The 9,204-nt window shown below is 45.1% G+C and overlaps 1 pseudogene; it reads right to left on the bottom strand.

Moving 5' to 3' along the window:
• Positions 1-389: 389 nt before the first annotated feature.
• On the bottom strand, positions 390-607 carry LOC111815310 (annotated as a pseudogene).
• Between the last annotated feature and the right edge of the window lie 8,597 nt (positions 608-9,204).

Below are 9,204 nucleotides of genomic sequence, written 5' to 3'. Positions count from 1 at the left end.
TGGTGCTGGGGGATTGAACCGCGGTCCCTGTGCTTTGCTAAGCTTGTTCTAAGTAGGTGCTTTAGACCACTGAGCCATCTCACCAGCCCCACCCTCCTCTTTTTAAATTCTATCCATTCTTTATTATTCTTTTTGTACTTGGTATCACTTAACTGAGAGATGCCATATGGTATTTATGCCTGTGTGTCTGGTTTATTTCATGTAACATTCTATTTTCCAGGTACATCCATCTTCTTACAAATATCTCCATGTGTCGTTCTTAATAGCCACTTAGTATTCCACTATATAGAGAAACCATATTTTCTTCATCCAATTGCTTGGTTTTTTTTTAATAACTCAAAAGCTTTATTTGCCTGTGGAGCTGGCGCAATGCAAACTGCTGGAACCGCTCACTGCAGTATACTGTCATCCGGGCTTCAGCCAGCTCCCTCTCGATCCGTTTCAGCTCATCCTGCCTCTTCCTCTCCTCTGCGGCTACCCTCCTCTCTTCCTCTGCCCGAGGCTTCAGGTAACTGTAGCGCTTTGCTCCGTAGGCGACGCCGACAACCAGGGCGGATAGCGGCCAAGCTTGATGATCGGAGAGACCTGTACCGGTGGCACCATCTTGTCCCTGACCCTCGAGCCAGAAGCCCAATTGCTTGCTGCTTCCAGGACTTAGCTGTCACAATGGTGCTGCTGTAAACATGTGCATGCATGCATTGCTGTGGAGTGAAAACTTAAGCTCTTTGGGAGGCTGGATAGCAGGGCATGCTAGTCACACGGAATCTCGCCTTGCAGTTCTTTGGGAAGTGCCCTCACTGAGTTCCATGGTGCTTGCACTAGCTTGCGTTCCTGCTCACAATGTCGACCGGTTTCTTCTCACACAGCCACGCCAGCATCTCTTATTGTTTGGTTTCCTAATGATTTCCATTCCCTCCAGAGTAGAATAGTAGTGTTGTTTTAATTTATGTTTCTCTAATGGTGAAAGAACATTTTTTTTCATATTTTTGTTGATAATTTATATTTATGCCTCTGTGAAGTGCATGTTCATTTTTGTAGTCAATTCATTGACTGGATTTTTAATTTTAGGTGGTCTACTTTGTTGGAGTTCTTTGTATATTGTAGGTATTAGTTCTCTGTCTGAGGAGGAGCTGTCAAAAACCAAATCCCCTTCTGTAGCTTGTCTCTTCACTCTACTGATTGATTCTTTTGCTGTGCAGAAGCCTTTAGCTTGATATAATTCCATTTGTTGATTCTTACTGCTGTTTCTTGTGTGCTTTGGGTTCTGTTTGGAAAAGCCTGTCCTATGCTTATATATTCAAGTTTATTACCTACTTTGTCTTACCTTTGGAGATTTTTGAACCAGGAAATAATATTGTAAGACTTCAAAAAACTTGTGTTTATTTATATTTTTGTTACGGAAAGAAAAACATTTTCACTGACATTTAACACACCAAGCATGGTCATATGGGGAAATACTGAATTTGGACAGGAGACAGCAGGTGGATCAAGGTGAAAGGCGAGGCGATGGTTTTTCAGGGCATGGGGAGAGCTTGGAGTTAGATAGCTTTTATAGCTCCAGCAGGTTCTAGGCTGCAGGAATGGGAGGTCTCTAGTTGTCTTGTACTTGTCCTTTGGATAAGATACGAACAGAGAATTACTGGCTTGGTGCGTAACAGCTAGAGAAAGGGAGACGTTAAGGGTATAGATTCCTTTGTCTGCTTTGCATTTCAAAGTTTTGCTCCCAGCTGAATCTTTTGCTATCTCTAAAGATAAGCAAACATTGGCAGGGACAGTCTCTCACTGTCCAGCCAGCTTGTCCCACTTACCCAAACTATTTACTTATTACCAGGGATCGAATTCACGATCTTGTGCTTGCCAGGCAGGCATTTATGCCACTGAGCTATGTCCTTGGCCTTATCCAAAACTTTTATCTCTGGAGTTTACCTTTGGAGAATCGAATCTAAGACACGAAATCTTAAGACCACCTACAGATGCAGCTCTCTTTGTTTAGTAAGAGTTACCCATTACTACATCTGAATACTAAGGAGTAATAGACATTCTATGAGACTACAGTGTATGTAAATATCAGAATGACGCATTCAGAAAGTTCTATGCCACTTTCATAAAGCTGTCCAAAATTATGAAACCAAACCAAACCAAAATTATGAAACATTTACCTGATTGCCTACTAAGTGCAATACTAACTCTGTGGTGGTAGCTACTTTGAGAATGTGAAGAAAAAAATGGTACAAAGTCAACATACTGAATGACCACCTGGAGACAGGAGAAAGAGAAAGCAAGAAAAGTCCAAGAGAGTAATAATGGGCGGTAAGATGGCTCAGAGGACCAAGTGCCTACTTAGGCAAACGCAGGGACCTGGGATGAATCCCCCACACCATATGCCACGCTGGCCCCACCCCCTGGGCATGCTGAGCCAGCAACCAAGTCCAGGTGTTCTGCTTAGTGAGACCCTGTACCAAATACATAAATAAAAAGAAGAAAAATGAAAAAAAAAGTATTATTAAAGAAATTGTCCACTAGGTAACGAGGTGAAGATTCCACGCTGGAAGGTCCCTGGTGGCTAAGAAGGTCCCTAGGGCCCTGCTCAGGTGTCTGAAGCTGCCCAGGCACGGAAGGGGGCAGTATTAGAGCTCACATCCAGGGCCTTGGGCACGGTATCCCACTCTTGTACCACTAAGCACTGCTCCACGCCCCTGGCCCTGGTCATATGACAGGTACTTGCTGCATTCCCTGCGCTGGTCTTGAAGTAGGGCGCCTTCTGCACCAATCTCTTGAGTAGCTGAGTCCGAGAAAGAACTGAGAGGAAAATTGGAAGCCACAGAGGAGATGGAGAGAGAGACAGAACACAGTGCAGTGAAAAAAGCAGAGAGGAGTCCGGAGGCTCACCTGGCTCCTGGAGAGAGGAAGACCTGCCCCCGTAGAGGCTGGGATCCTTTGTCCCACTTTTCTTTCCTCTTTATCGTCTTCCACTGTTTAATGCTTCAAGTTTTTCTTTCATTCTCCCATCCCCCATATTTTTACGAGTGTAAATATTAAGCTTTAGCTAATTAGTTAACTCTATGTTACTATTAAATTCTTCTCGGGCCGGGGAGATGGCTCAGTAGGATAAGCACTTGACTGGCAAACACAAGGATCTGAGTTCAATCCCTGGTTCCAAAAAAAAAAAAAAAAAAAAAATTCTTCTCTATATTTAGTGGAGATAGATTATTGCATTTAGAGATATTCACTACATGTCAATATTTAGTTTGTTTTAAGAGTAAATTAAAAATACAATAGGCATCAGGGCTGGTGAGATGGCTCAGTGGTCTAAAGCACCTACTTAGAACAAGCTTAGCAAAGCACAGGGACCGCGGTTCAATCCCCCAGCACAATATGCCAGCCCGGCCCGCCCCCTGGTGGGCTGAGCTGGCCACACACACACACACACACACACACACAAATAAATAAAATTAAAAAAAATACAATAGGCAGAAATTAAAAGAGATTTGATTTACTTTAGGAAAAAGTATAAAAAAGTGAGAGGTTCATCTTAGAAATGAGGACTAATTTCGAGAGTTGTCTTAGTTACTCTTTTCTTGTTGCTGGGACAAATACCTGACACTCAAGCTTAGGGAAGGAAAGGCTTATTTAGCTCACAGTTACTGGAGGTTTCATAGTTTAAAGCAGCCTGAATTGCATAGCAAGACCTCGAGACACTGCCGGCCTGGGCTACAGGGTCTGGAAGAGAGGCTGGGGCACTGTTGTGTCCAGGATGATCCACTCCATACCTCCAAGAGAGGCCACTAGGTTGTGGGAGGCGGCTGTCAGTTTATGGGTTCACACCTCTCCGGTCCAGCTCCTCGGGCCCCACCCCCCGAGCTTTGCTCTGCTCCTCAAGCACTAACACCCCATGATTTACATGAGGCTTTGGGGGGACAACTAGATACAAACCATAACAAGGGTGATCAAGGGAGGAATGGATTGAAGTAATAATGTGCTGCGGGCTAAGGCTGTAGCTCAGTGGCTTGCCTGGCATGTGTGAGAATCTGGGTTCAATCCCCAGTACAGCAAAAAACCCAAAAGAAAACAAACACCCCAAAATAAAATAGTCTGCCCAAAATAGATACATTGTGTTTGCTCAAAATAGCTTATTTTTACTCTATAAAGTACACTTTTTTCACTTCTACTTGGCCTGGACTTGCTGTAGAGGCTGTTTTTTTTGTGTTTGTCATAACCCATTCCTTGCACAAGACAGAAGGAACCTAGAAACTACCTCTAGAAGTGATACAGAGGAAAGTGAAACTCTCAACCTGAAAGGTACCTGGGACGAGTTCGTGTTCTTTAAAACTAAAGAATGGATTTTAGGAAAAAACAGAGGTTAAGAGTAGAATGTATTTATTGGGGGAAAGAAAGCTCCTGTCTGAAAGAGGGACACAAGGCGGATCTGAGTGGGTTGTCCCTGGGAAGCTGTCTCTTACCAGGACTGTTATAGAGTAAAGCCATGCAGTGAGGTGGGTCTAAGGTGGTGGAGAACACGGGAACTCACTTAGCTGGGCATGAGGTGGGACAAAACTATGGTCAACCAATGAGATTACAAGCACCATTGCTCAGGTAAAATTGATTAAATTGGAATCAAATGGGGAAGGAGGTCACAGAGCAAGTGGGCTTGAATATGGGACAGGGTCTCTTTCTATTAGGGTTGGCTAATGACTCATTTGGGCTCTTTCAAGGTGATTGATACCTATTTAGAATATCAATCCTGATGCCCATCTTGATGGGTCTGGCCCTTGTGGAAATGGGCTGAATCACCATGGCGTCTCCACAAGGTGGCAATTAGCCCAGAACAACTACCTACCTCTTCTTCCCAGCACTCCCTTCCACAGCGCCAAGATGATCTGCCTCACCCTCAGGATGATCTCCAGTGAGTGTCACAATGTCATCACCTCCCCTCTCAAGGTTCCCTCCCCTTTAGGAACCTATAAATATAGCTGCCCTCCACAATTCAGGCCCTGAGGGTTCCCGCGTGTCTTTCTCTGCAGTCCTCCCTTGTCCCCAGTAAAAGCCTCCTTTATCTTTCCTGTCGCTTTGCTGTGCAGCCACCACCATCGCTGCTGGGTAGACCTGGACACATCCTTAGTGAATTATATGGCTGTATTTGTCTGCTCTTTTGCCTTGAGGTCTGGCCCACAACAGGAGTGTCTGTCTCTTCCAAAGTTGCAAAGTCACCTTGTCTTCCACCTTGTCTCCTTGAGGGCCTGGCCCTGTCTGACTGCCTGTGATATTTCTATTGAATTTAGCTGCCTACAATGGAGGGAGGCTCCAGCACCCCAAGTCCTGGTAACATTTGGCACAACCAGCCAGCAGCAGAATAAAGTGAGTTCTGCTTGAACTGTCTGCAGAAAAAGACTACCCCAAAATAAGAATGCTACTCCTATGAGCCTCTGCGAGACCTGATATTCCTCTTTAAAGAGCAGCATTCTGGCTGAGTGTGGGGGTGCATGCCTGTCATCCCAGCACTCAGGAGGCGGAGAGAGGAGGATCGCTGCAAGTTCAAGGCCAGTCTGAACTGCACAGCAAAAAACAAAACAACCCCACAAAAAGCAAGACTTCTGTACCGTTCTGGATACAGATAAGTAAATGGACACCTGTTTTTAATTAAATGCACCATGCGGGTACTCCTGCTAGGGGTGTGACTCCTGGGCTCTTGATAATTTATCCAATATAACTTTGCTGTACCTTTGCCTTCATAGGAAATGTGGGAATCTGACTGGCTTCCTCTCATATTTGAGCTAAGTGTCCCTAACCTAGTAATAAAGTTACTGTCCTGCCAAATTGACACAGTTTTCTCCCATCCAATAGCTTGTGTAAACACTAACACTCATTGTCTTCTAACAGGTTTTTCTTTTCCTGCAACCCAGTTGGTGAGCCAGCGTTCCTCTGGGTAGCTGGAGAGCATGTAAACCCCGAGAAACTGGGCCTCCAGCCCGCTTGCAGCAGGAAGTAACTATGAAAAGAAGGAGACCTCTGCTCCCTCAGCCCTGTGCAAAGAACTATGGGGATTGTGTCCCTCAGGAAACTGAGGCAGAAGACTAAGATGCAGCCAGACTGGCTGGAGAAGGAGGGGAGATCTGCTACAAAATCCCAGAACACATGTGCAGCGCAGTTCCCAAAGTCTCGCACATCGAATTCTTGTGAGAACTCCAAGTTTTTGTTTTGAAAAGACCATCAAAGGGGCCGGGGAGATGGCTCAGTGGAATAAGTACTTCTCTGGCAAGTGCAAGGGCCTGAGTTCAATCCCCAGTTCTGCAAAAAAAAAAAAAAAAAAAAAAAAAAAAAAAAAAAAAAAAAAAAAAAGAGAAAGAGACCATTCGATTCAAAAAGGACAGCTAGGCTCTTGGTAACGTGACCTCTGTTTTTTCTTCTGTATTTAGGACAGGGTCTACAGGGTCTCACTACATAGATCAGATTCATAGTGATCCACCTGTGTTCAGCCTCCCAAGTATTGGTATTACAGGTGTGTGCCACTATACCCAGTTTCTTTTTTTTTTTTAAATTTTATTTATTTGTGTGTGTGTGTGTGTGTGGCCAGCTCAGCCCACCAGGGGGCAGGGCTGGCTGGCATGTGGTGCTGGGGGATTGAACTGCGGTCCCTGTGCTTTGCTAAGCTTGTTCTATGTAGGTGCTTTAGACCACTGAGCCATCTCACCAGCCCTATACCCAGTTTCAATAGCTGTCTGGGCAGGGGAAGCTGGGGATCAAGCCCGGCCCCTGCATTCTGCCTGAGCAGGCGCTTTAGTTCACTGAGCTATCAGCCTGGCTCTTTTCCTACCTTTAATAAATGTAAAACCTTGCTGCTGTTAAAAAAAAAATACAAGTACTAATTAACATAATGAATACACCTGGCCAAAGCACTCTAATACATTAAGAGTGTTACTATATTGGGTGATAGAGCAAATTCACATACAGTTGCCAGAAGATAAGGGTGCAGCAACCAGGGGAAAGCACATGCAGTGCACACACTAACAGCACACACAGAACTGGTAGCCTGAGCTTTCTGGCCATTTTAGTACAGACAAAAGCGCTCCAGGACAAAAAATTTAGCAGAATAAAGGGAAACTTTATAATAGGATTGTTAGAGATTAGCACACTTGTTTTTTTTTTTGGTGGAACTGGGGATTGAACTCAGGCTCTTGTACTTGCTAGGGAAGTGCTTATTCTGCTGAGCCATCTCCCCAGCCCTAGATTAGCACACTTGTAGCGATACTACAATAAAGTTAGAAATCACTTCATAGTCTGTTATTATGCTCAGGATCCCTATCACGTGGCTGGCCTTGACTTTCTAGGCCCAGATGTTCACCCTGTACGATGTGTGGGGTCAAAGTTACTGTGTCCTACTCACGTCTTAAAAATATGCAGTGATTTTGACTTGCTTCAAGGACTTCGAGGCTATGCGTTTGAGGGAAGATGGCCCCCCCAAGGACACTTACAGTTCTGTCTACTCTTCTCAGACTCCCTCCCTCCCAGAGTGTGCCTGTAAGAGTGTGCCTGACAGGGCTGGAGAGATGGCTCAGTGGTCTAAGGCACCTACTTGGAACAAGCTTGGCAAAGCACAGGGACCGCGGTTCAATCCCCAGCACCACATGCCAGCCAGCCCCGCCCCCTGGTGGGCTGAGCTGGCCACACACACCACACACACACACACACACCACACTTTCTCTCTCTCAAATAAATAAATAAATAAATAAATAAATAAAAGAGTGTGCCTGACAATATATGTCGTAATGTTTGTATTCGTGTAACCAGTCGCGTAATAACCTGCTATTATGGACTGGAGGGACACTGAAGATTGAAACCGTAACAATGGTGCCCCGGCTGGAACTGCCTTGTGATTTTTAACTCCACGTGATCACGTCTTTACTCCCTCACAAAAGACCCGGGAACTGGGCCTCTTCCACACAGCTCAGAGCCCATTCATGGTGGGCCGGGGAGAGCCCGTGCCCGTGTCCCAATCAACACCACAGATGTTCTGCTGTCTGCCACTGTCAGGAGTTGCTTGTCACAGCTAACAAATTACCAGTAAAGACTGGCTGAGTTTGTCGACTTTGTCTTTGGTATTCTCTGTTTACTCCTAAACACGAGTCCTGTGTGCTATTGTGTATACCCAGATTTATGTATAGACATTCAAACACCATCTGGAAGAGCAAATGATTCTTTGAAGCCTATGGGGAAAGTGCCAGATGGAGATTTATAAGGATTTTTCTTAAAGTCCTGCATTTTTTCCTTAAATATGCTGAAAAGAAAGTCCAGGCTAGGCGTGGCAGTGCACACCAATAATCCCAGCACTCTGAGAGGCTGAGGCAGGAAGATCACAAGTTTGAGCCCAGCCTAAGCATTTTAGCAATTTAGGGAGACCTTGTTTTAAAGATAAGAAAGGGCTGGGGATGTGGCTGAGTGCAAACTCTCTAGGTTTAATTTCCAGAACTGCCCCACCTCCCCAAAACCAATTCAATAATCCTACTCCTTTTTTTAAATCAATAAAATGTACACACATAAGCCTAAATCTAACAAGAAAGCTTTTGGTTCTCTTCCTCACACACATGCTGGCAAGGAGATGTAGTTAAATTGTAGAATACCTGCTTAGCATGCATGAAACAAAAAAACCAAACCAAAACAAAAAATAAATGTTGCTTTCTCCAGGAGGATAGGCAAGGGTTTCTTTACATAGAGATTCAGTCCGGAAGACAAAAGCACAACCTACCAGGCCCTCGGGTCTTAGGGCAGGAAGTCTGAGAATGGTGTATCGGTGAAAGCCAGACAGAAGACCAGCCCAGGTTCCGCGGGTGGGAAGACAGCCCACTCAGCAACGGGGAGGACCTCACACCAAGGGACATGGGCGTGGTCAGTGTCTCTGTTGCCAAATCGGAGCTCAGAGACAAAACTGTGTGGGACGACAGATTTGAGTCGCTTTTTGGACAGGTAAGTGAAAACTGGAACTTGCTTGATAAGACAGCCTGTTTACCTCCAGCTTTTTCCTTCTTTCCCAACTCTAAGCGCAAGAAGGAAACCAACCGGCACTGACAAAGGTTCTACAATCTGAGGTACAGGATCTCAGGACAAATCCTGAGGGCATTTCACTGACCTTCTCAGACCAAAAAGCTCCAGCTCTTGTTGCACAGGTCCTGCTTTACCTTGGTCTTAACCATCCAGTAGAAAAGTATGAAG

The sequence above is a fragment of the Octodon degus genome, unplaced genomic scaffold (genome assembly GCF_000260255.1).
Source record: "Octodon degus isolate 3935 unplaced genomic scaffold, OctDeg1.0 scaffold00014, whole genome shotgun sequence".
Taxonomy (NCBI): Eukaryota; Metazoa; Chordata; class Mammalia; order Rodentia; family Octodontidae; genus Octodon; species Octodon degus.
The sequence above is the reverse complement of the archived record's forward strand: the minus strand, read 5'-3'. Positions and strand labels throughout refer to the sequence as shown.